The following is a 26687-nucleotide window of genomic DNA, read 5'->3' on the forward strand; positions in this document are numbered from 1 at the left end:
GCTCACTGGGTAACAACCACCACAACAGCAACAGGACGGGCAGCCCTGCAGTGCAGATGGCTGGCACAGAGACTGATTTTGTACAGTCCTTTGAAGAGTTCTCTTAACAGGAGACAAAGCACAGGTATGCTGTGAGAGTCTGTCCAAAATATCTTTCATTTTTGCCTCACAATTGTCATGAAGAAAAAGACCACCGAAAAGTTAAAAACTGCTGAGCCAGTGGGGAGGGAAAGTCATATGCTATGGGGTTAAAGGGTAGATAGAGGTCTAATTGTGTTAGGAACTCACATTTTAAAAAAGGAATTTACTTGCTGCAGCAAAACATCTAGATATGGACAACATTGGAAGTAGATTAGTGAAGAGCTTTTTTTTATTGTTGGTACATCAGTCTCAGAACATTGTTACAATGGAGACAGGATGTTAACAGCTCGCTGATCTACTGAAAATGTCTGGAGAGGGTGGGGTGATACAGAAAGACATAAAATCATCTCAGTCTAGATTTCAGCTAATCATACGCAGAACAACACATATTGACAAGCATTCTATCCAATCTTATAAAACACACGTAATGGTAGTTAAAACAAAGACTGGTTCATAAGAGACAAAGAACAGAGCTCTATTCATGCTAACCTTCTAAAGATATACATTAAATAACCTTGTTGCCATCCTAAAGCCAGTTCTACAGAGGCCTATTGTTATTTGTCACGTGTGCTGTACTGCTTGGGAAACTTTTCTGCTTGCTTGGGAAACTTTTCTGCTGTATCTGCAGTGCTAACAGAACTTCAGTCTGAGGCCTATATACTTTTTTAACCATTTTAACCATTTCCCAAAACCCCTCTAATTTTATGGATTCCAACAATATGCCTATTAGCTTAGTGTGTTCAGAGGTGTTGTTTGCAGAACATGCCATGCTGAACTTGAAGGGGGCATGCTGCCCTTCCTGAGCAATGGATCTGGACTTTCTCCCTACCTCCCGGCCTGGCTGGTCTGAGCTCTGGGGTGGTTCCCCCCTCCACTAGAAGACCCCTCTCGCCTGCCTTCAACCACCGTGACAGACAAACAGAGATGTGAGCCTCCTCATCAGAGAACCAAGACAAGAAATCGCCATGCAAGAAAACCCCCCTCGCACCTTCTTCCAGGGACTGGGACTGAACACCCCCCGAGCTCGGGGGAAGTGTGCACAAAGGGGGGAAAGTCTGCCCAGAATAAGCGCACCTGCGAGCATTGGGCCATGAAAACAATGACTCTGTGTACTCTCCCCCTTTTTCTGTTCTTTCCCCTCCTTGGAGACCTTTGTTTCGGCTCCCCTTCCCCCCAACGAAAAAGAGTATAATTTGGGGTGCAATTCAGCCGTGCTTTGAGATCTCCCCTCACGTGCCCCAGTGAGCTTCGACAGCTGGACCCCGAAGGACGAAAGCGGCACCATGTCTCGGTAGCTATAGCCCCGCAGTCCTGCTTTCCTCCCTCTTCCCTAATCTTCTCCTTTTCTTCCCCAGATCCCCTCACCAACACATATCAGTTGTGGTTATTTCACTAAAACTGCAGTTTGTTGATTTGTTACTGCAAATCCCCAGTGCCTTGCTGGTTATTTTTGCACCAAAAAATTATCACGTCACCGGCCCACCGGAACGGACTGCGATACATGCATCTCACGCTTGAGACGCAAGTAAATCTTCCAGGTCCTGTTCTTGATGCAGGCAAGACCTCAGCAGCATGGAGATGTCTCTGACAGTGCCTTCTGAGCATCTTCACAAATTCTGAGAAGCACTGAGAGATGGGACCATCTGTCCCCAGTGTGGGAACATGTTTGTAGCTGGCCTAACTTCACATTGAATAGACATTCCACCAGAAAAACACCTTACCCATGACTGTGCAGGGGTATCTGCAGTTGGACTCCTCTGCTGCCAGTATGGTCCAGTTCAGTGTATATCCTCACGGGATTTTCCTGATTTCTATTGTCCCTGAGGGAAACAAAATGCAAGATTGGATTTAAAACAGAGATGCCAGCTTCCAGGAGATACAAAACGCAGCCCCACTCTCTGGGGCTCTCCGCAGTTTGTGCTCAGCTGGGTAACAACCACCACAACAGCAACAGGATGGCAGCCCTGCAGTGCAGATGACTTGCACAGAGATTGATTTTGTACTGTCCTTTGAAGAGTTCTCTTGACAGGAAACAAAGCACAGGTGTCCTGTCTTGGCTGTTGAAATTGCCTGGTAAGGCTCTGGATGGCCTTGAGGCAGCCCGCGTGCGAAAGGACAAAAGGAGTCTTCCAGTTTTTCAGTTCTTCACTGTTGTTTATTAATTCTTATCTACAATGTTGTCTCCCAGCCCGACAGAGGTCTGCACAGCAAGTCAGTCATAGGCACACTGACCTCCCTCGGGGTGGCCGCTTATTTTTATACCAAAAACTACGTGTAGGATATTTACCTTTTCCTCCCAATACCTTTCACTCTTATTGACAAGTGCAAATTCAGTAAGAACCAATCTCAAAGTGCCACCATCACCATCAAAGATGGATGACAAGAAGAAGAAGGACAGGACACGCTCTAATTCTTCCATCTTGTCCCCTAGAACCCCCCTGTACCGAAATTCTAAAACCTGTGTTTTCACCCTATAATTAATCTATCCCTTCACCACTTATCCCCATGTGATCGTCTCATCCTCATACAGGTGCTGCATCCCGTGCAGGATCAAAGTCTAGCCACCAAACACTTCTGGCAACGTTCCAGGGCTTCTGAGCCCCCCCAAGGGTTGTCTCGGCAACTCTGGATATCAGGAACTATGTGCGGAGTTCCCACATCTCCCCTTTCTGTTTGCACTAAAAGCACTTCTTTTGCTACCTGACTCATGACACGCTTTATACATAAAAAGATGCACGGGATAACAAGCATGAGGATCAAGAGAATTATTAAGACATATAATGCTATCTTTAAAATTCCTCTCCATACGAGAGAGAGATCAAAAAATGCTGCCAGATCATCGATCCAATATCCTGTGATCTCGCCAATTTTATTTATGCTGTCTTTTATTTTCTGAATACTTTCATGAATTGATTTTGAATGGTCTGAGAGATTCATGCAGCACATCCCCTCAAATTCTTCACACCCATGTCCATGAGCGAGCAATAGATAATCGATCACCGCTCTGTTTTGAAGAGTTGCTGTCTTACACTACTGATGTCTTTTAACATGTCACTCAATGCGACAGACACAGATTGAGCATGTTTGCTCAACCAACAACCCATGCGGTCAAGTTGAGTCAAGGCCAACCCCGATGCTGTTTGAGGTGAGAAGATTGCTGTAGCAATTCTCCTTGCCTTGTCCCAAGTATGTATTTCGTCGTTGCAATCTGCCGCATAATGTTGTAATGATCTTTTTTCATTGTGTTTTTTCTCTCTTAGCAATTTCAAATCTGGTGATAACATTGAAATTTTCCCAATGCTGCATGGACCTCCCCTGGCATTATCAGGAATGCCGTGCCAAATTCTGTCCCCGCAAATTAAAAACAAACCCCGTGGCAAGTGCACTGGGACTTGGATTGATCCTTTGGCAGTTTTCTCTGTGTATTTACACCAAGCTGATGCATTTTTATAGAATTCATGATTGGGAGTTACATCAATAGTTTTGTTTGTCTTTGTGACATTTGGAGTTTCAAACTGCATACAGAGTTCCATTGTCATGGACCCAAAAATCTCCAATTCCTGAGGTTCTGTAGAAGCCACAGGAAGAAGATGTGTTCAAGCACACCACTCCTTCACAGGATCTTTAATGACCTGCGAGATGTTAACTGCGGAGTGCCCTGGAATTGGCCATTCATCCACTGGCAATCCAACCATGCTGAAAATGGTCTCCCTGGCCTCCAATGTGTCAGACAAATACTATCCAAATTTGCTTCTTTAGCTAAAGCCTCCCACACATTTTGTTTTGGTTGATCAATGGGTAAACTTGCCCCATGACTTATTGCAATGAATGAAAGAGTGATGCACATGAGCATTGTGAAGCTCATGGCTTCACTCTCGTGCGAAATCATTGTCATGTTTTCACTCAAGACCCCAAAGGAAAAATCCCCAAAGTCTTTAGTTCTTTGTATTTCTCTTCTGAGACGTCTTCTGCAGTCTGAGTCTCGACTTCTGTCTGAGTACTCATCTCTTTGTTTCTCGGATCAGCATTCTCTTGCTCTTGTGTTTGAAATGGCTTCATGTGTCGCGCTGAAACCCACTTCAGACCTCGATCTGTGGAAACACAAGCAAAACCCTTGGCCCAAGTGATTAGTTTGAAAGGGCCCTCTGTTTGTCCTGTCTCTGGGTTTCTGATCAAAACGAAAGGATTTTCTCTTAGCTTTGCCTGTGTGCTGTTTAAAAAATGCCTCATGATTGGTGGATTGGGTTCTGAGAAGGAACTATTTAGGAAATTCAACACATACAACGCCTTATTTAATTTCATGTGAGGTGTTGCCTCTGGCTCCCCCCTTCTTTGTCTGTCCAGAAGGGATTTCAGGGTGTGATGTGTTGTTTCAATGATTGCCTGACCTGTGGGTGAATGTGGAATACCAAATGTATGTTTGACACCCCATCTTTTCAGGAATTTGTCAAACACCCTGCCTGTATACGTTGGACCATTGTCTGTTTTTATGTCCTGAGGCACACCTAATGATGCGAATGCTTGCAGAAAATGTCGACAAGCATGGTCTGCTGGTTCCCCTGCATGTGCTGAGGCAAAGACTGCACCTGAGAATGTATCTACTGAAACATGAATATTTTTGAGCCTCCCAAAGGATGGATACTTGGTGACATCAGCTGGCCACAATTGAAGGCTTTGCAGTCCCCGCGGATTGACTGCCCCGGTAGAAGAAGGTGGCTGCACAAGCTGACAGTCTGGACAAGCACTAGTGATCTCCCTCCCCTGACTCTTTGTGAGATGAAAGGACTCCATCAGCGCCTGTGCATTCTGATGAAAGAACGCGTGACTCAATCTTGCCTGCTCAAAAATGTCCGGCAGTGTTTGCGAAATGAGCATTGTCAACCTGTCTGCCCGAGCATTCCTTTCTGCTAAAAACCCCAGAAGTGTTGTGTGCACTCTGATGTGCATGATAAAATATTCTCTTTCCCTGCTCTCTAGCAATGTTTTCAAGCTTGCCAAATATGAGTATAAAACCTCATTACTGACTTCTTTCAAGAGCGAACCCTCCAATTGTTTGACCACACCCGCAACATATGCGGAATCTGTGACCAGATTGAGAGGTTGTTCAAACAACTGAAACACTTGGACAATGGCTGCCAACTCCACGATTTGTGGAGAGCCCTGGACCGTCTTTACATCTGATTCCCAATCCCCTGTCGTTGAGTTTCTCCACGTGATCACCGACTTGTGTGTCTTCCCTGAGCCATCAGTGAACACTATGATCCCGTCCAAAGGTTCTTCACTTATTCTTGGTTTCGCTCTGTAACATATGTGATTATAGAATACTGCAATCCACATGTGATTGCAGTATTCTATGCTGTGGAAAATGGATTGTGCAAATTTCCGGAAAAGCTAACAACGCAATTAATAAGTCTTTCGATTGTTGCATTGCCCAATCGAAATAGTCTTGCTTCAGAGGTAATCTAATGACTGAGAATTCCCATCCTGCCATTGTCAGCAACCTCGTTCTCGCCTTTATGATGATTTGTGCTGCCATCTCTAAATCCGTGAGAATTGTCTTTGAAGGCCTGTATGGTAGAAAAATCCACTCTATGATTATCAAAGAGTCTTTTTGTGATTCATCCCATTGGAAGATCAAACCATGGAACTGTGTGTTCTTCCCCAGCACTGTCAACTGAAAAGGCAACATTGGAACAAATCGATGTGCCTGCCTTTTCTGTATTGCGTCTGTGACTTTCTCCAACTCTTTCTTCGCTTCTTGCGTGAGAGTGCTGGGAGATCGAATGTCTGTGTCTCCTCTCAAAAGATCGAGCAACGCTGGAATGTCGCTATTTGTGATTCCCAAAACTGGCCTCATCCAGTTGATCTCTCCCAAAAGCTGTTGTAAATCATGCAAATTGCTGATCTTTGTGCTGACCTCCATTTTCTGAGGTTTTATTGTTTTCTCTGAAATCTTCCACCCTAGATATTTCCAAGGTGCAACCTCTTGAATCTTTGAAATGCTGATTTCCAGACCTGCCTTTTGCACCTCTGCGATCACACAGTCACGAGCTTCTTGCAGCTCCTGTTGTGTTGATGCTGCAATGAGCAAATCATCCATGTAATGAATGATCTTCACCTTCGGAAATTTCTTCCACGCTGGTGCCAAAGCTCGTGCCACGTACCATTGACAGATCGTCGGAGAATTTTTGAGTCCTTGTTGAAGGACCACCCAATGGTACCGCTGCAGAGGCGTTTCCTTGTTGATACTCGGAACTGAAAGGCAAATCTCGGAGCATCATCTGGATGGAGCGGAATACTGAAGAAACAATCCTTGAGGTCAGTGACCACAAGCGGCCAATCTCTGGGAATCATTGAGACAGATAGAAGTCCCAGCTGAAGTGGTCCTACGTCTTCTGTGACTTCGTTGATCTTCCTGAGATCATGTAACAACCTCCATTTGCCTGATGGCTTTTCCTTGATGACAAACACTGGAGAGTTCCAAGGGCTATCTGTTGGCTTGATGTGTCGCTTCTGCAATTGTTCTTGGACCAGGTTTTTCAAAGCACTCAACTTTTTCTGCTCAAGGGGCCACTGATCCACCCAAACTGGATCATCTGTTTTCCATGTCAACTTCAATGTGGCAAGTGCCGCAGTGACCCCTATTAAAAATCCACTTCGATCTTCGCGCCCCATTGTGCCAAAAAGTCTCAACCCCAGACTGTGATCGGCTTTTGGACGACAAAAGGACGAATGATCGCCGTCTTGTCTCCTGGTCCCGTGACAATGATGGAATTCTCACTTTGCAGACACAGAGAAGCTCCCCCTATGCCTGAGAGAGAACCCAAGGGCGCGACCAAGCTCCAACTGCGTGGCCAAAAGATGTACGATATTACTGTGACATCTGCCCCTGTGTTGAGCATATCTCTGATTGCTATTGTCCTGTCTCCACATGTCAATTGGCACGTGAGTGTGGGTAGATCTTGGCCTATGTGCTTCACCCATGCAGTATGTATCTCAACATGCTCTTTCATAGGAAACCCTTCTTCATCAAAGATTGACATGACTTCTCCAATGGCGTGTGGCGGCAAGGCGAAAGCTCTCGCAACCACAGGATTTTCCGGCACAGTCAATGGTGGACGAAGCGCTCTTGCCAGAACTGTCAATTCTGTGTTCTTGTCTGCAGAAACAACTGTAGGATAAACAATGAGTCCAAGAATGCTGCATTTGTCTTGTCCAACTATCAAGAAATCTTGTTTTTTGTATGAATCTCCGCGGATACTTGTTGGTATCTCAGATTGATTTTTGTCTAGAAAGCATACTAGTTTAGAAGCTGCAAATGCACACTGTGCCCCTGGTGGGAGGAGGTCTGGGTCGCTATGGAATCGACTGAGGGTTTTGCTGAGGGCGTCTGCTTGTCGCCCACTGATGGTTGCCCTGTTTCTTGTGTCACCGCCAGCACTTGTGTCTGAGCGCGCTGGCGATTTCCCGCGCTCCTTCTCCCATTTCCCGGACACGGTAAAGGATTTCCTTCCACGTCTGTCTGAGAATAGCATTCTTTCACAGAGTGTCTTCCTCTTCCGCACCGCGCACAATTGGCCTTTCCGCTTTTTGTGCTGGTGCTGGTGTATGTGTCTGTGGACAATTCTTTCTCATGTGTCCAAATGCCCTACATTTGTAACACTGTCCTCCTGGGGGATTGCTCTTCTTCTGCATTGTTGCAAGAACTTTGTTTGTGTTCTTGTTCTGTTGATGAAGTATTTTTTCCAGCATCTTTTCCAATGCCTTGTCTTCTCATTGTGTCTCTGAGTGTCCCTTTATCTGTTCTTCCCATTCCTCTCTTAATTCGTTCTTCACAATCGATGCGACATGCTGAGGTGTCCCCACCTTGCTGCATGCCTCCGCCATCTCTGCCAAGGATGGCCGTCCTGGCATGGCACTAATGACCCGTTGACAATCTGGGTTGGCATTGCCAAAAGCTAAGCTCTCCAAGAGAGGCCTCTTCGCTTCCTCAATCGTCACCTGTCGATCCACGGCTTGCGTGAGTCGATCGATGAACGACATGAATGGTTCTGCGGGACCTTGCCTGATGCAAGAGAACGGAACATCCGGAGCCCCTGTTAGCGTAATCTGCATGATTGCCATTCGCCCTGCCTCTTTGATGTCATTTAACACTCTTCGTGGAAGCCGCACTGCTTGTTCCCCTGGGTTGTCATCTGGAGGATCTCCTGCTAACTGCGCTTCTGTGAGATTCGCGTTTGGCCCACCTTGGTATCTATTTCGCAAGTCTGGAAGATACTTTCTCCATCTTTTTTCCCAGACGAGACTCTGTGTGTCAGTGAGAATCATTGCCACAGTGCTTCGAATATCATATGGCATAAGGTCATACGTGGTGAATGTCCCTCTTAATAGTTGTTTGAAATATTGTGAATCCAGCCCAAAAGTTTGAGCCACCTTCCCTAAGTCTTTGAATGTTTCGTGACCCATCCTTTCCCATCTCGGGTTCTGTCCCTGGGCATCATACGTCACCGGCATTGTCAAATCTCCTGAACCCGGAAATAAATGCATGTCTTTTGCCAATGCTTTTCTGATGCACTTCCAATCCATCGTCTTCACCGGCTGTTGAAATTCCTCCTCTGGAGACTCCATCGGTATTTGCATGAACAATGGAGTTGTGGAGGTCATCAGTGATTCGTTGTACCTCATTCTTTACTTTGATATTTTCAGTCTGGCTTCTGAATCCGAAAAGGAAACTTGAGGATCCTGTTGATATCTCTTTTTGGCTGTATCAAAAGAATGCAAGAAGCTTTTTGCCGCTTCCGCTGCTGACAGCATCCATGCGGGAACACCTTCCGATGTTGTAATCCATATGATGTCAAGCATAGAGATGATAGACTGCTGCAAGCGTTGGTTGATATCATAAATGAGGGAAATTAACTGTAGGGCATGGCACTGAGTTGGAAATATTCGTAGCTTTTTTTCCAAAGTCTGTGTACGCTCTAGTTGTGTGATTGCTGCTTTGATTGCTTCATATTTAATACAAATATCAAGGAAGGGAAAAAACAGGTGTGAGGGGATAAGACAGGAAAATGACACTTTTTAGTATTATCTTTTTTCAAAACCTTTCTTCAGAGTAGATTTGCCCCCTCAGGCATGAAATGCAATAGTACTCCCCTGAAAACCCTAATACTCTATTTTAAACAATTTTCACATTGCTTATTCTTCCACCCTCTTCACTTAAGCATGCAGTAGGATTCAAAACCTGAATTACCAAGCAGTTTTGAACCAAACTGCCAAAGCTATGGGGATATATTCTCATCCATGGATTTGTCATGAATATTGCAGTCTTTGTTATATTTGTCATTTATTCCGATTTAATACTTGCAGCCAGTACTGCTTCCGTCATAGGTGTTTTGTTCCTCCTCCAAACAAACGCTCCCTTGCCCTTCTGTTCTCCTGTAGAGGAACATCTGGGAGGCTGGGGTTGGACTGGGGCATCAGTGAACACTGATGAAGTTATTCACAACTTAGATACAGACAGAAACACCCAAATTAAAAAAGAGCCCCTGAGGAGGCATCCCAGACCATGGGATGGCATTCTCTCCAGCAGGCTTGGAACTTACCCAAGTGAAGTGCCTGAATTATGAGCCTGGTCTTTCTAGGCCCCATGTGTTCAATGAGGGCAGAGTCTCACTTCAGAGCACTTGGCTTTCTTTTCACGAGTTATGCATCCCCTGATGGAGTACTGACCTGTTTGTGCCAATTATTTGAGCTTTGGGCTCCAACCTCCGACCCGTGGAGCCTCAGTCAGGTCTCCAAAGCAGTACAAAGCTGCCTTCTGAGATGCCTACATCTGCAAGCAGCCAGAGACTGTTGCAGAAAAGTCCACCCAAAGACTCTAAAATTCCCAAAATATCTAGGAAGGCGAGGCAAAATTGTCTGAGATTTAAAAAAAAATTAAAACAGTACCCTGAGAAGGGTGAGCATGAAATGTGGAGTGGTAAGAAGAGTTTGTGAGGCAGAGGTGGCTGTCAGAAAGCAACTAGGGTAAGCAAGCCCCTAACATTAGCAGTTTTCCATACATACCTCTTTAATGAGAGTCAAAGTTATATATGATTTTGCTTTTAATAATTGAAAAAAAAATAAAAAGCCATGCTGGAGGCTCAGAAAAGCTAGGGGATCTAGAACAAGGAAATGAAGATTCCTAGGGGATAGTTATCTCATTGAAGTACTAAAGAATACCCAAAAAAGTGCTGACTGCTCTTTACTTTTCTTCCTCTTGCCTACTATTGAAATGTGTTTTGCAGACTCTCTAGAAATATTTGATTGGATTCTTTCTCACTGTCTATTCCTTAAAATTATGCAAGTGTCTCTAACACAGGAATTTTACATTTTGCTCATAATCCATCAGTTCAACTAAAAGTTTTTCAAACTTCACACTAAATTCTGTAATTTAAAGGTAAACCTATCTACTGTAACTAATGAAGAATTCTGTGGAAAAAAGGACTTCTCTAAGACAACCTTGAAAATTTTCTTACCAAATATAAGATATAAAAAACATTCTTTGTGGTGGCTTCATGCCTGTCTTGGGCTTAGCCTGTCTTTTTGCCAGTTTTCAGGATTCTTTGATATTCTTCTAGTCAGCAGTTGAAGGATAATATCTCTGCTACTGAATACTGCTTGTACTGAATCACTCCCTCTCTACTAAGAAATTTGCTTAGGAAGAGAAGTCATTAAAAAAAAATAATATATTCCTGCAAGTGGTCCAGATCAGAAAGCTTTTCCCTTTGCTGTCCTTTCCATGCAAAAGCTTTCTGGCAGTGCATAACTAATGAACAAGCAAACCATGAAAACTTCTAATTGCTGCTATTACAGAATGAGAGCACTTCTTTTCACTAATGTTTAATTTTCAGAATAGGCTCATATGGCAAGGTAAGGGCCACCTTTAGTCCTGTGCAATGAAGCTTAGAGGCTGGTTCCCTCAGATAACAACAAATTTAGCCAGTCGTCATTCAGGTATATTACAGGGAGGAAAGTACTAACAACAAAAGCTCCATCAGGCCTTGAAAGAAATGTTCAGATTAAAAGGGTGGGAAACTAAAGACCCTCCTTTGTTTTAAGATCAGTTCCTATGCTGTAGCCAAAGTTTCAATAGATGACAAGTTTAAAATCTCTCTTTTGAATGTTTCCAACCCAGATCAGCTTGTACAGGAGTAAATTATTTTTATTGTTAGTCTTTCCTTGGTGCCTGTGTGGGTTTTGTGAAAAATGTAAAAGTAAAAAAAAAGTTTTCTCTCAGAATTTTAAATTATATTTTCGTTACAGGTATTTATAATATAGCAAAGATTTTATTGAACAGACAGAATTTTAAAAGGCATAATAAATTATATTGAAGAACCAGATTTTTTCTTGAGAAAGAGACAATTTCATCCAATAAACATATTTTTTAAAAGGCATGTTACAACAGCAACTGCAACATGTATGTGATGTGATGTTAAAATTTGTCTACTAGTAGCATAATACAATGTGTTAGCAGAGCTCAGTGTGTGGTCTTAACATTTGTAAAGAAAACAGCAAGATAAAGTCAAGCTATTGACTTAAAAGGAATGGGAAATTGAGTTTAGAATGAAAAATAATGGTTTGGGGAAATAATCAGGATTGGGTGGAAAGAAATGTGGAATGTCCTGAGAATGAGGGCTTCCAAGGGACCTCTTCAGCAGGAACACTCACTTGTTTCCTTCTCACAACAGCAACCAAGTAAGGTTTGCTGTGGACATCACTGGCAGCAGCACTGTCTCTAATTCCCACAATTAAACTAATTCTGCCTATTTAATACACAGATGTGTGTGTCAGAAGCACTAAAATGAAATAATGCAGCAAAAAGAGTCAGGGGGTCAGGTTAAACTCATGGGTCTTCTCTTCCTTGCATGAAAACTGTTGAAATAATTGTTGTTCCCTCCACTCACATTTCAGCTTGGCAGAGAAAAGAGCCCTTAAACCCTTGTACACTGAACAGTGTAACCAACTACCTCTCATTTACAAAATCTTCTTTGTCAAACACCCTAAGGATAATTAAAACACTCTTAATGTGATTTCAACAGACACATTCCCTGGTGAGAAATACTTACACTAAATGTACACAGAAAATTGATTTCTGAAGTAGTTTTAAGAAAAGAGAGAAATCTAAGCCTAAATTAGAGCAAACTACCTAGCTTCCACACTAAACAGTATTTTTTCCTTCAAGTTGACTGACTTTTGAAATGCTGCACTTGAACTTTCTACCTTCCCCAGCTTTGAGTTTTCCAAGCAGAGTTTCTGTTAAGTCACATCTTGTAACCCCAAACTTGTTAATTTAGATTTCTAATGAAGTGTCCTCTTTCTTACTTCTCCCTTTCCTCTCCACTCTGAAAACAAGCATAAACATTTTCAGTAAATAGAAGGCTAATTTAGGAAAGAGAATGGGGAGCCTTACAAATAAAATGCTAGCTCTAGTTTTTCTTATTGAATTACCTTAGTGTCATAGATTAAATGAGGATGTGGTCTGTTTTTTAAAAGAGCACATGCACAGGTGAGGCGAACAACTAAATGTTGATTTTTTTTTGTTTTTGTGCATAGATCACACTATGGAGGTGACAGTCACAATTAACTCCTTGTGCATCAGAGCCTCAGGAGGGACTGCACTGTCCCTGAGAGTCTCCTTCTGCAACATTAAGCCAGCCTCTGCCACTGCAGTTTTCCAAACACTACAAATCTGGAGGATTTGTAATTCTCCAAAAGAAAAGTTGGCATCTGAGTTAGTAGCGTTTTAGAAAAGGAAAATTTCTAGAAATGTGTATTTTGCTCGGAATCAATTGGATATCTAATATTTCTAACTGCAGACTGAAAAGGTTCAACCTCCAACCACTCTAGGCACTAATAAAGCTAATTTCTGTGAACATTCTTCTATTTAATTACACAAGTACCCATTAAAAATATCACTTCTCCTATTGCATTTGCGAGAATAGTGTAACCAGAAAGAATGAGAAATTTTGTTTCCAGAAATGCACTAAATGCCTACTGGAAAAAAAAATCTAATATGTTCCAAGTCCCATTAAGATACCAGAGAAAAATTAATAGATAATATATGAAAGTGAGTGTTTATCAGGAAAATATATCTTAATGTATATGCCATTTCAGCTATTTGACTGCCTCCAATTAAATGTAGCTAAGCAGGTATCTCTTTCTTTCTGATGTCATATTCTTTCCCTAAAACAAATGAATTGGTTGCTGTTGCATGCAGCATTTTGTTTGACTATGGCCACATTATCAGGCAGTGTTTCAAACCATAAACATGCAGCATAATGCAGTGCCATATATTCTGATAAGGAAGTGCACTTAGGACCAGGGGCGTGCAGCCCTGCCTGTGCTGCTGCACAAAGGGCTCATGTGAAACAGATCCATAAAGGCTGGAAAAAGAGGAGAGCCAAAGGCCAGCCCCATTAGATCCACTGAATTAATTCCTCTCTTCAGAATAACGTTGGTGGGGTGCAGAGCACCACAAACATACAGGATGTCAGGACTAAGTTTGGCCCCACAGTTCAACAGCGAGCTCAGCTACTTCCGCCCTCATTCACTGCTCATGAGAGACATATTAAAAACTGAGGATTTAGTATGAACTCTCAGCTATGAGCTTCTCCTCTTTTACACTGTATTTTTCTTACCTCACTTCAGAGAGGTGCACTGCCCTTCAATGAAACCTTTTGAAAAATACCAGTAGTTATTAAAAACACCACTTCACCCAAGAGTTTCAGGCGCCAAGCTATCTGAATGCAGTTCATTGCTTACATTTTTTTACAAAGAAAAATACACACATGTGCATATGTAGCAACCCCATCCATGTACAACTCCATGTAAAGTCTCCTTGATACTAGAATGTAGCAGCTCTTAGCAGGAAGGAAGAAGCTGCAGCACTAATTTGGTAAAACAGAGTTGAAAGGTAAATTTCAGCTTGGATTTTCCGTCATAGTGGTATTAATAGTGAAGGTTGTTTTGGAGTGGGACAGAAGGGAGATTTGCTTGTTTGGTTGTCCCTTTAGCAATTGGGGATGAAGAATTTCCCAAAGAATTCTGTATTTTTGCAATTGATCTGACAGAAAAATAACTGTACTCTTATAATGCAAAAGATAGGCACAACTCTGCAGGGGGCTTTGAACTGTTTGAACAGCTAAACTTTGCTGGCTTTGTAAGACAGCCAACAAGTGTGTATTGGGCACTGCAAACACAGGATCTTGAGTCTCGAGCAAAAACATCTAGTCAAAATTCTTTCAAGACTTTGAGCATCGAATTTGAAGATTTTCAGGAAGAAGTATTCATAATACCTTGAGTATTTATTTGTATTTACTTTAAAATTAATAGACATAGCCTCCTCTAGAGCATCTATAGGTTCAACAGGTCATTCTGAGTCACTCTGTGGAGGAGACTGTCTCCAGATCTATACAGCAATTGTGAATGACACTCTTCATTCAGGCACTGAATTTATGTGTCTACAGTTAGGCTGTGTTAACATTGCCATCATCTCTTCCCCCTTCTGGCTCCCAGGATGGTGCTGAGCCATGCTGAGTCCACCTTTTGTAAAGCTGGGCTGAAGCTCTTGCCCTGAGTGTTCAGACAATGGAGCACTCCAGTCCACTGATGGTTATAGAAAATTTGCAGGGATCTCCCACTGCTGTTCAATATTGTCTCTGCAATTGGATTGTTCTCCTTCCTCAACCCCCCAGGCTTGAGGAAAATCAATTCAGAAAACAAAAGGCATCCCTGGCTTTGGAAAGTCGTTAAAGCACAGGCTGCGTGTGATGCAAAACCATTAAGCCTGCACTTAATCCTATTTTCTTGCTTAAATCAGTCTCCTGTCCTGTTTAAGTGCATGTATGGGATCAAGTACCTCCCTGAACACTTGGCTGAATCAGAAAGGATTTCTCTTGCATGGTACTTCTGCAAGGAACAGGGGGGATATGATGCTAAAGTTCTGCTCAATTACTGCAAAGACCTCCTTGCAATTCCATATTGAATGAGTGAGTCATGCCTGGATTTCCATACACTGTGCCACCAAGTCCCATGAGCTGCTTACATTGCAGAGTGCTGGGTTTTAACCTGGCATGGTGAATCACCTTCCCTCTGGGAAATGCATGTACAACCCTCTTTATTAGGGAAACAACACTTGCAGAGCCCCTGACAAGCATCATGCATTTGGAGACCTTACTTCCACACAGTCCTTAATAAACACGTCAGATAATAACTTCACATCCTTAGCAAACATGTCAGATGTTCAAGCATTTCACACCTGTGTGACCTTACCCTTTGGAAGCTCAGGGGATGCTCTCCATTTATAAGAAGGTAGACCATGTGCAGCGTATTATAAAATTAATTTATTTTCATATTATAGGGCTGTACAGATGTCTCCAGAACAGTCAGAAGACACATGCTTTGTTATTAATTTTGAGCAAATCTGCAAGGCTTACTCTGAAGGCACTCATATACCCAAGAAATGAAAACAGATGACAATTATTTGACTTGAGTGTTATTCCACAGCAGCTGAAAAGAAAGAGAAGGCAGTTTGGACACAAGAAGGAGGCAAGAAGGCAAGAAGGAGTACATTTTGTGCATTTTGTGCTTTTCCATCGTCTTTATTCAAACAGCTCTGTTACAGTACCCTGGCTTCAAAGGACAAATTTTAGAGGTCTTCCTGCTGCTCATGCTGATGAGTCAGATATTGTTTGTTTTTTTGACAGAATTAATTGCTTTCTTGATCTCTCATGTCCCTCTTTCCTATCAGAAGCCTAATCATAAAATCCAGAGCCCAGCATTTCCAGCTATTCAAGGTTCATCAGCTCTGCAATTTGTGTTAATGAGCTTGGTTCTTTGAATTCACCCCTGTAATTTTATACTAGCTGAGAGCCTAAGCTCTTATCCATTTTTGGGAGCAGTCATCAACATGTACTTACCTTTAGAGATGATGAGAGTTTACCTTTCTCAGAAAAGCTAATGGCAATTTCCTCAGCTGAGCCTGTTGCACTGCTCAAAAACCCTACAGACACCTTTCAGAATCATGGCCACCACACACCATGCTTGCTGATGGAAGGGTCTGTCCTTACAGAAACTTTTAAAAGAAGCAGAGGGAAGGAAGGAGGGCCAACTTTCCTCACCTTTCAGTGGAAGCTGAGGAGCTAAACCCCTTTGGGTATATTTTAAAACCCAGCCTATATTGTACCTCCCTGGAACAAAATATCCATGCATGGATTTCCAACTGTGATTATGCACTGAACTAGTTGAATGTTCTGTTAGCTCGAAGTCAAGGCTCAGCTTCCAAATGTCTTGTGTTTGCATCTGCACTGTGTGGAATCATACAATTAGTTTCCCTGTGTGTGGGAGTAAGAGTGGAAGAGGAAGAGATTTGATTTACTGCATTGCACATAGCATTGCACCTGATGTCTAGATCACCCTGCCCCATCATCTCCTCTTTTCCTGAGTCACAAGTGGAGCTCATCAGCTCAGGCACTTTGTTTTCATCAGTAGTACTCCTGTCCCTCGGTAATACCCAAATTATGAAAAAGATTAACAGCCTCCTGGGATTTAGACGTTGAAAAACAGCAAGGATTTTGCTTCATGGAGGCTGCCCTCAACCGTCTTAGCCTTCACCCTCAGTGAAAGGTGGAGTGAAATTAACAACAAATTTGATGGAGTGGAATTAATAACAATTCAGTATCTCATGCATTTAATTCTTATCTCTATCACTTGAATCTACACATTGTTTGCAAGATTTGCAGATCCTATAATGTGTGGGCATATGATGGTTCTCTTGTTGGTTCCAAAGCAGATTTCAGACAGTAACTAACCTGAAAAAAAAAAATAAAAATCCTCAGGACCCGAAAGCTGTAAAACAGCCAAAGCTGTTGGATTTGAAACAGGACTACCCAGCTTAAAGGTAGTGGCCATTGTCCTTAGAATTGCCAATAATATACACTAACAAGCATGGATATATCTCTTCATAAATCAGGGGAAAACGTCTAAAGGTAAGCATCACTAACTGCTCTCTTGAGTAGCATTAATTTTCCTTTGGTGACAATGCTTCACACTTTTTTGTAGACAGCAAATGGAGACCAGAGTGGCAGAGCCCTCCTGTTCCAGCAGCTGCCATGGTTTTTAACTTTTCCCAGCCCACAGGTGGCCAGGAGAAAGACCACAGAATCATAGAATCATGCTGAGTTGGAAGGGGCCCATCAAGATCATTGATTTCAAGCTCTGGTCCCATGCAGGACATCCCAAGAGTCACATCATGTTCCTGAGAGCATTGTCCAAATGCTTCCTGAATTCTGTCAGTCTTGGTGCCATGACCACTGCCCTGGGCACCTGTTCCAGGGCCCAGCCACAAAGTCTCAGAGATAAATATGTTTAGCAGAAAGATTTTTGAATGTAGAATCTGAAGGAGGAATAGAGATGGAAGCAAGTTTTGATACAGAACAAAAGAATTGCTGAGCCAGTCTTACTGGATAACCAAGAAGGCAAAGGATATGTTATGTTAGTTAGAAGGGGTTTTTATGACTTAGAGCAAAGGATAAACCCACCTCAAACAAGAAGATGTTTTTACCAAGCAGAAAGAAAGCACAGGCAAACAAGTCAACAAATGTTACAAGTAGAAAAAAGGTTTCAGAATTTTCCACTGCAAGAAAAGTGAAAAACAACTTCTAGCTTAAAATGTAATGTACTAACTTTTAGTGACTGGAGAACAGTAACATGAATATGGTAATTATAGTAGTTATGATAGGCTATAGATAATAGTTAAGGTATAGATTGGTTCTACTGTATTAAGATGCTCAGCAAAGACAAGCATATAATTTATTGTAACCAAAAGAAAAGTCTATAATGCATTGTAACCAAAAGAAAAGTATAGAATGCCATGTAACCAAAAGAAAAGTATAGAATGCATTGTGACCAAAACCAAAGGGTCTCCAGGCCTGCCTCCAGCTGGAGCTGACAGCTATAGGCACAGCCTCTGTCACCCACGACCCTGCACTGCTGTAACCTCTTGCATGGAATAAACTGCATTTTGAAGAGTCTCACATCCCCCATTTTGGTTCTTACACAACCTAAACCTCCCCCAGCTCAATTTCAGGCCATTTTTTGGCATACTGTCACTGGTGTCAGAGAGTGAGCAGATTGGAACCTGCCCCTTGCAAGGATGTTGGAGCCCTAGTGAGGTCTCCTCTCAGTCTCCTCCAGCTGAACACGCCAAGGTCCTCAAAAACTCCTCATCTTCAGGCCCTTCAACATCCTCATGGCATCCTTTGGTCTCTGACAGTTTAATGCCTTTTTTATGTTCTGATGCCAGAACTGCACCCAGTATTCCAGGTGAGGCCGGCCCGGCCCAGCGCAGAGCAGGACAATCCCTGCCTGGCCCGGCTGGCCATGCTGGGCCTGGTGTCCCCAGGACAGGGATGTCCCTGCTGGCTCCAGGGCATTGCTGGCTCGTGTCCTGCTGGCCATCAAACAGGATTTCCAGGACCATCTCAGGTGCAGAATCCAGCACTTTCCCTCATGGAATTTCACACAGGTGGAGATTGTCCAGCCCTTTAATTTGTCAAGGTGGCCTCTGCAGGGCCTCTCTTCTTTTGAGGCAGACAACAGCTCCTCTCAGCTTAATGCTGTTGTCAGACTTCGTGTTCCTTCCAGGTCTGCATTCAGGCCATTTGTGAAGATGCTGAAGAGAACCTGCCCTAAGACGGAGCCCTGAAAAACCCCACTAATGACAGGTGACCACTCTGATGTCACCTGATTCTCTAGAACTCTTTCCTCCCAACTCATGAGCCAGCTGCTCACTCATCACATGATGTGTTTATCCAGCTGTGGGATGGACATTTTGTCCAGAAGGATCCTGGGAAAGACAGTATGGAAAGTTCTGCTGAAATCCAAAAATATTACATTAGATGGTTTCCCTTGATCCACAAGGGGAGGTATTTTATTGTAAAAGGAAATCAGGTTTGGCAAGCAGGACTTTCCCCTCATAAAGCTATGCTGGAATTGTTCTTCAGGTGTTTTTCAATACCTCCCAGATAATCTTCTCCATGATCTTACCAGTCAGTGAAATGAGACTGACAGACCTGTTGTTTCTGGGGTTTTCCTTCTTGCCCTTCTTGAAAATCACCACAATGTTCACCCACTTCCAGGCAGCTGGGATCTCTCCAGCTCCTGACTGCTCAAAAATCCTTGAGGCAGGCTTTGGGATGACATTGGCAACTGAAGATTCTCACACAAATCCCATCAGGCCCCACAGACCTGTAGGGATCCTGTTGGAGCAGCAGATCCCACATAAGGGTGAGATGGGAGTGAATTGTTTTTGCAAATGTGGTCTTCCAGCTCAGGGCACGCTCAGGGCACTGAAACTCCTGTGTTCCATCATCCATGCTGAAGACAGAGGTAAAGAATGTGTTAAAAACCTCTGCCTTGTCTGTGTCTCTGTTTGTGAGGTGACATTCCTCATTGTGGAATGGGGTAACATTATTTTCTACATTGGCTTTTGTCATGAATATATTGGAAAAAACTCTTGTTAGATGAGCAGTAGCACTTCAGCTAACCAGAAAAATAACACAGGTGGGGGCAGGATCACCTATTGTTTACCCTGAAGAGGGGAAGGCTGAGTCATCTTCCTATACATATCATGTTTAATAGCTCATTGTGCCATCTGTGTGACTGCTGTTCAAAAACCTTCTGATCTGGGGTAATGCTTGGCATATCCTCAGTAGTGCTGCTGACAAATAGGGTTGCCCAGAAGTGCCTCAGCCAGACTGAAATGTTATTTATGATTTTTTTTGGCTTTGGGTAATACATGAATTCCCAGCACTGCTTTCCTCTGCTAGAAAAAACTTTGGCTTTATCCTGATAAACACTCCTGGAACAAGATGAAGCTGGCTGCAGGAAACAGCTGGCAGACAGGATTTGTATGACAGTGCCTGCACTGAGCAGACCAGAGCTGGATGAAGCAAGAAGAAGAGTGAAAAGGGTGCAAGAGACCTGCATGGATGAACAAGGAACTCCTGCCATTATGCAACAGTAAGCAGGAAATACACAGGAGATGGAAGCAGGGTCAGGCCACTTGGAATGAACACAAAGAGGTTGTCAGAGTAAGTGGAAATGAGACAAGGAAAGCCAAGGCCCATCTGGAATTAAATCTAGCCAAGGATGTCGGAAACATGCCAAAATTCAAAAAAGGAAATGCAGGGTCCTGCAGCTGGGCAGGAATAACCCCAAGCACCAGCACAAACAGCTCTGCAGAGAAGGACCTGCAGCTCCTGGGGGACAAAGAGCTGTCCCTAAGCCAGCAGAGTGCCCTGGGGACAAGGAGGCCAAAGGGAACCTGGAGTGCCCTTGGGAGGGCATTGCCAGCAGGTCAGGGAGGGATCCTGCCCCTCTGCCCAGCCCTGGAGGCACCTCTGGAGGGCCGTGTCCAGCTCTGGATCCTCAGGGCAGGAGGGACACAGAGCTCCTGGAGAGGGCCAGCCCAGGCTGTGGGGGTGAGGAAGGGCCTGGGGCATCTCCCTCACCAGGAAAGGCTGGGGGAGCTGGGGCTGCTCAGCCTGGAGAGGAGCCCCAGCTGAGAGGGGCCTCAACCCTGGGTGTCCCTGTCTGCAGGGAGGGGCAGAGCAGGGTCCAGGCTCTGCTCTGTAGGGACAATGGGACACGAGGAATGGGCAGGGACTGATCCCAGGAACTTTCAGCTGGACATGAGGCAGAACTCCTTCCCGTGCAGTGACCGAGCCCTGAACAGACTGCAAGAGAGGCTGTGGAGTTTCTCTTCACTGGAAATATTCCAGGACCTGGACACAATCCTGTGCCACATCCTCTGGGGTCACCCTGCTGGGGCAGGGACTTGGATAAGATCACCCACCGTGGTCCCTTCCAACCTGACCCATCCCGGGATTCTGGGATTCTGTGAATGACTTGCTTTCTTCTGCTCTTAACAGAAAGGCTCCAAGCTGGGAGCTGCCAGCTTCCAGAGCTCTTTCTCCCTGGATGTTGCTCAGCAGCTTCCTTGACATGTCTGCTTTCTGCTCAGGACAGGCAGAGAAACCTACATCCCACTGCTGCCCAGACACAGAATAATCCTCACTGCCTTTGCTGCTCCTCTGCAACAGCAATCTGCAGTTTTGAACAGAGAGGTCCCTCCACTGAGGGGATTTCATAGATTTTCTCTGTCATTGCAATTTACTCAGACTGCCCTTATGTTCTGAAATGTTGGAATTTCCATGTACACCATGGCCCAAATACTTTGGAAAGGTCCCATCTTCCCTGCTCAGCAGACAAAGCTGTGGTTTTAATGTTCTCAGCTGCCTTTTGCTTTCCTTTGCCTCCTTCCTATGCTTCCCCACCGTCTTTTCAAAGCTGTGCCTTTCCCAATCTGTTCTACTGCAGTGAGGCTGCAGCACTTCCAGGCTTCTCCTGGAGATTGAGTTACCCAGCTCCTTTCCCACTACTCTCATCTGAATTCCAGCTGCAGCAGGGATGTGCAGGTTGAGCACGATGGTGGGAATTAATTGCCAGTATGGTGCCAGGAGCCAGAGGTGTTGGAGCTCCTCGCTGGGCACTGCAGATGTCCCTGAAGCATCTTTACAGCAAAGCTTGGTCTGTGATAACTTGTCAGCTCTCCTGCTGACATAACTTCCCATGTTACCCTTTCCTAAGTTTCCTCTTGCTGGATTGATATTTACTTTGCCTGCAATTCCCCCAGGTTTCTCTTTATTAAATTTTGCTTTCCACCCATGTGCTTTGTGCCTTTTGCTTTTCTGTGCTTGTGATTCTGCTGTCTGTTGCTTTGCAATAATTTGCAGCTCTCACCAATTCTAACTAATCCTCCCAAGTATCAAATCTCATTAATCACTGCTTGTTTCTTCTTCTGAATCATTGATGAGGGTGTTAAAATACAGCAACTCCAGACACCTATCCCTGTGCCATTGTATTATACAATCACTCTCCAGTTTGCTGTATTGTCAGCTATCATTTTGTTCTGGTCGTCCAGCCAACTTTGAAATGAGAATGTTCCTTCCAAGCCTGATTTACATTAATTTATCACAGAGGAATTTCATCAGTGTGTCAAGTGTTTCATTGCAATCCAAATCTGGTTGGTTTTGCTCTCCTGCAACTGTGCCCTCTAGTGCTTTCTTTGGCTTGGATCCTTTCAGAATAAAAACATTCAGAATAAAAACATATCTGTGATACTGCCAGGCAACACTTGTTGCTCACTGCTCAGGGGGTTTTGGCCTTCTGAATTCCTGGTGGTACAAAACACTGTGTGTAATCAGTGTTTCATTTCTCTGCTAAAACCCAGAGAGTCTTTTCATAGTGACAAAGTTCATCTACTACAATTATCAGGTACAGGGTATTATTTCTTGAGCACAACCTACCACAGGAGTAATATTTTCAAGGAAGCATGGGAGCAGAGGAAAACATGGGTTTCAGATGGCTGTTTGGTTTTCATCTTGTTCAGCTGCAAACCCTTAGGTGCATTCCTTGCTGTTTCAGGTAACAATGTAGGAAAAGCTGGGGTGGAAATGGAGAAAGGCAGGCTGGAAAGCAGCTTCTAAGTATACAAAGCTGGTAAATAGATGTAAATTAAGAAAAGTTTCCCCTTTGCAGCTCACAGCTCAGTTTTGGTTGAAGGGTTTCCTGGTGCTGCTGGTGTCACTTTGTGCATTGCAGCTGGCTGTAGCAAGCCAGTCCCTTCTCATTCTGCTGCTGCTGAACTTGACAGCAGCTGATCTGATGGGAGTGCCCATGCTGTCAGCAAATTCTTCCTGCTGCCCTGGGGAAGCGCCAGCCTCCCCCGGGGCTGCAATCTTTATCAGAAGAGTCTTTATTTCTGGATAGACACGCAGTGCATCAGTGGTATCAGAGTTAACACTGCACCCAGAATCATCACATTTTTGGTGGCAGCTGTCCCCGCTGAGTGACACAGAACTCTTTTAACTGGGCATCACTTTGTCCCCTGGTAGGGACTAATAAATGACATCGTTTTTGAAGTGGAAGGGGAATTGGGTAATGTTTGTTTTTTGTTCTGGTGTGAGAAAATGTGATGTGTTTTTCACAGCCAGCAATAAAAAACACCCTCAGGCCTTATTTTCCTAGTTAGCAAGAAGACTGTGTATAATAAAAACACTGACAGGTGCCTTCGTATTCAGCATGCTGACACACCATGCAGAGCACTCAAGCTGCCTTGAAACTCATGGAACATGTTAAAACATTAAAAAAAATTATACCAAATAATTGGACAATTACGAATTCCTGAGAACATCCTTCATTTTACAAGCAGAAAATTACACCCTTAACTGCGAAGGTGATTTTGATAAAATCAACACTCTGGGCTATGAATTTATCAAGCAAGCAAAGGTTGATTACCATTACTTGATAAAAGCATCAAATTGTCAATAATAATGTATTATCAGCATGAAAACCTCTTGCTCTCTCTACTTAACAAATCATCTTATCTATTTGTGCAACAATTGCAGCATACAAGTTAAAATAGTAGTCTTGATTTCACCATCAGTTAAATGGAGGGAAAAACCCAATATTACTGTGAAGAGTTGAAAAGCTGTTTTGTAATTTTCATATTGCCTTGGGACCTATGGAAGGAACTGCTCTCTTGCAGGAAAAGCACAGCACCTTTTTCTTCAGCTGGTCTAGGCCATATGTTTAATTTCTAATTAAAGCATGACCTTGAAATGAGGATGGCTGCCACCTCATCATTAGCTGCATGAAGTGTTCCCCCTGACTTCCCTAGGTTCATCAATGCCATGATTTATTCCATCCTTTCATATTTCTCGATGGCAAACAAGTTTCCCTCCAGCTGAAAACATTTTTTTCTTGTCCTCTACTTCCCCATTCCTAAATGTAACTCCCTCCACAGTAAAATGGATATAATCCATGGTGTTTTACTGGGCAATGTATAACCACAGACTCATGGGATCACTGAGGTTCTAAGATCCTCAAGGATCATTGAGGCCCCCTAAGATCCTCAATTCAAGCTGTTAAACCAGCATAGCCAAGCCCACTACTAAACCATGTCCTGGATCACCATGTTTATACAGTTTTTAAATCCCTGCAGGAAAGGTAACCCTGCCACTTGGCAGCCTGTCACAAGGTGAAAGGCAGGTAGTGAATGAAAAAAACCCACTTGTAGTAGAGCAGAGGCCTTGTGATCAGAGACAATGTACCATTTTTATTTATGGCATATTTTATGTGTTTTACTTCCCCAAATTTTAGCTTTGCTTGAGGTCGAGTACTCGCTCTGCATCACTCAAACATGAACAAAACAGATAAGAATCTTCCTCATCATTAAGGAATATGAAATCAGTGACAGTGGGCAGATGCTACTGAAATGCTGGCATTTAGAGTAGAGACTGCTGGAGCTGGGGCCTTCTGATCCCAAACCCAGCAGGGCCCAGATTCACGGTGCCAGCCAGAGGCACATCACCTCTCCAAACTGATTCCAAAGGGCTGGAATGAGGGGCTCAAAACCCACCCACAGAGCCTGGGGACACCATAGAATCCCTCACAGCAAATCTGCTTGGAGCTGCCAGGACTGAGCCTTGCAGCTGACACAGGGCCCCAGAGCACCTGGAGCACAGCCCAGGGAAATGCTGCAACTGCAATCTCCCTCTGCAGGAAGAAGGACAACCTCTGCCTCTCCTCAGCTGCCATCCCTCTGACATCAGCTCTGCCGCCCTCTACCTGAGCAGAAACACAATGAAAAAATTTCCTCAACAAACCATCCCTTGTAAAAGTGGGCAAGATCATTCTCATCACTCATTAGGTCTCCAGGCCTCGAAATGTACTGGGAGCTGTGACAGGACTGCAGGAGGGACATTGACCTCCTGCCATGTCGGGTGCAGGGAAAACTTGGGGCTCAATACGAGTCATCAGCAAGTTCTGTTTATTGAAGAGAGCATCAGACACTTATACAGCAGGTAATAACCTTATGAATATTTTGTAAGCCAAGCGATCTATTGGTTAAACTATACCATCAACTCTTCCTCATTCTTTTGGGCCTACATTCTCTATTTCCCACGTCTCTCTGTCCACTTGTTATCATACCCAGCTAGGCCCAAGGACACACCATCTTGCAGGTGCAGGACTTGGCATTAGCCACGGCCTTGTACTTTTCCAGTCTCTAGTCAGCGAAATTCCTAACACTGCATCAATTACAGAAACTGCTGAATGGTTACAGAATTGCCCCAACATCTTCTGCAAACTCCTGGAAATTCTTGACCATGGCTCTGCCTGGGTCAATCCCCATTCAATGTCACTACCAACCATCTGAGTCCACCAATATTCCCTGCCTCCCACTGCTTTCAGCAGGAAAATTGAGTGAAGCTGGCCTGATCTTCTGTGTTCACAACTGGGCCCCACTCTCTGGTCACACTCCTGGCTTGAGTCCATACCCAGCAGAGCCTGTGCTGGACAAGAGAGCAAACCAGAAGAGTCAGAGATGCAGATGGGGAAGAAAAACCTCAAACTGACATTTGAAATAAGCACTCACTCAATAAGAAAATGGATTACACGCCCACAGCTCCACATTTCTGCAGGAGAGAAGAAGGGAAAAAGGAGTGCAAAGAGCAGGAGGGATTGTGCTCACTCAGCTCATTATCATGCTTGGAGCTCCATCTCGTGGGTGCTGGCCACCAGCAGCACTGGCCACTGGCCAGGGGGCCTGGAGGCCACCAAATCTCTTGGGCATCTGGGCTCTCAGAGCCATGGACACACTTTCTGGTGGCCTTTGAGTTAGTACTTTTTAGTGGCATCCACTTTGCATTTCTCAGCATTAATCTCTCTTATGTCCCTGTTGGAGTCACTAATGGGCAAAGCTGCTGCTCGTCTGGCAGCGCTGTCTGTGAGCTCCTCCTGTTTTGCCATGGTTCAGGGCTGCTTTGTCTCAGCACAGCAGTGAATGGGAAAACATTTGTCATCTTTGAGCTGAGACGTTGCTCTGATCCTTCCGGATGCACCGGGTCAGACTCAGACCTTCCCAAGATTTCCATTCTTCGTATGTCAGCTCTGAAATAGTCCACCCTAAATGTCATGGTGCTGTAGCACATCACCTACAGCCTTTTCTTCAGAGAGAACCAGGACAAAGCCATGAGAGACTTGGATGGAGCCTCTGTCAGGTGTGTGCATCAAGAATAACGATGGGGCAGAGGTCAGTGGAAAGCTGCTGGAGAAACACAGTGTGTCATGGACTGCCCAATGCACATTTCCTGCAAAGGAAATCTCTCAATAAAAGGTGTTGTAAAAATGTGAGTTGATGTTCAAGGCAGTAACATAACAGTAGTGGTGAGCATTATGGATAAAGTGAAGAAACCCTACCCTGGGAAACAAAAGGTGTAATTTAATCCTCTGGACGGTGAATATTCTTGAAGTACAGCCAAGCTAAAATGGCTTAGTTCTTTAAGGATCATTTCAACACATCCATGCTAAACTATTTACAGAAGAAAAAAGAATCTAAAAAAAAAATAAAAGCCATCCCTTTACAGCGCCAATAAATGTGC

This window comes from Melozone crissalis, unplaced genomic scaffold, assembly GCF_028551555.1.
Source record: "Melozone crissalis strain CALT ecotype California unplaced genomic scaffold, PUWL_Pcris_2 ptg000005l_1, whole genome shotgun sequence".
Classification (NCBI taxonomy): domain Eukaryota; kingdom Metazoa; phylum Chordata; class Aves; order Passeriformes; family Passerellidae; genus Melozone; species Melozone crissalis.